Consider the following 1,291-nt stretch of genomic DNA (forward strand, 5'->3'; position numbering starts at 1 on the left):
TACAATCTGTTTTCTTTACAATATGTCCATTTAATTAAATTTCGTCCAAATACAAATTCCCCCCCCCCATATTTTGTTAAGTCTTAAGCTTAGAATCTGTCTTATCTTGTGTTTTGAAGCATTTTGAGTCAAGCCCAAACCTAATTTTCGTCCAAAGTTGAGTTTAGTGTCAAAACTGCCCAGTTTGTGTTTTTAGGCAGTTTTGAGAGTTTTTAGCTTGTTTTGAGTCTTGTGAATCTATTTTGAGTCCTTTGAGTCCTTTCAAACGTTTTTAAGTTTATTGTTGTTCATTTCATTGTTATTTGCTAGTAGATTTTCATTCACACTTGTTTTATTTTATTTCAGGTAGTATATGTCAAATAGACTTGTTGAGTTAGGCCAAAGAATTGAACGGTTGAAGGGCCACACTTTGGAAAATTTTGTGCCATCAAGTTCATCCTTTAGCCGTGAGGAAGAGGAAGGGAATTCACCTAGTTCAACAAGTAAAGAATCTGAGCAATTTAATTGGGAAAGAGAAGAAGAGATGACGGGCAACGAAGATGAACTTCGAGCTTTGGAGGACTTTGCTCAACCAATCATACCAAATTCACCTTCATGCATCTTGCTGCCCACAGAAGCTAGAAACTATGATCTCAAATCTTCACATTTCCATATGTTTCCTTCATTTTATGGCTTACCTAATGAAGACCCTTTAGCTCATATTAAAGAGTTTTACAATGTTGTGAGTGGTTTACCTTTGCAGGGAGTAAGTGAAGCAAATTTGAGGATGAGAGTGTTTCCTTACACCTTGAAAGATAAGGCCAAGAGTTGGTTGATGACTCTAACACCAGGTTCCCTCACTACATGGGATGTCGTGGCTAAGAAGTTCTTGGAGAAGTTCTTTTCCACTCAAAAGACAGCCACATTAAGGGGACAAATCTTCAACTTCAAACAAGATGATGGAGAACCTTTCAATGAGTGTTGGGAGCGTTTTAAAGGCCTCTTGATACAATGTCCACACCATGGGTTACCTTTTCACTTACAAATGCAAATTTTCTATGATGGACTAACCCAAAATTGTCAATCAACTGTTGATAATGCAGCAGGTGGAGCATTGAAGAAAAAGAATGCTCAAGAGTCATATAACATTTATGAGATGTTGGGGTCTAATGCTCAACACAAAGATTTAAGGGGTAAGAAAGTTGGAGTCTATGAAACAAGTTCTAATCATGAGCTTTTGTTGCAGGTAGCTAACCTAGAAAGGAAGCTTGAATCCGTGCTCAACATGGTGCCAAAAGCAAATGAAGTGTGT

At 37.6% G+C, this 1,291-nt stretch overlaps 1 non-coding gene across 1 annotated transcript; it reads right to left on the reverse strand.

Annotated features, from left to right (window-relative positions):
- Positions 1–897: 897 nt before the first annotated feature.
- On the reverse strand, positions 898–1,008 carry LOC137735806 (small nucleolar RNA R71). Its single transcript, XR_011068711.1, has one exon. It is a non-coding gene; the product is annotated as a small nucleolar RNA R71 (small nucleolar RNA).
- Between the last annotated feature and the right edge of the window lie 283 nt (positions 1,009–1,291).

The sequence above is a fragment of the Pyrus communis genome, chromosome 5 (assembly GCF_963583255.1).
Source record: "Pyrus communis chromosome 5, drPyrComm1.1, whole genome shotgun sequence".
Taxonomy (NCBI): domain Eukaryota; kingdom Viridiplantae; phylum Streptophyta; class Magnoliopsida; order Rosales; family Rosaceae; genus Pyrus; species Pyrus communis.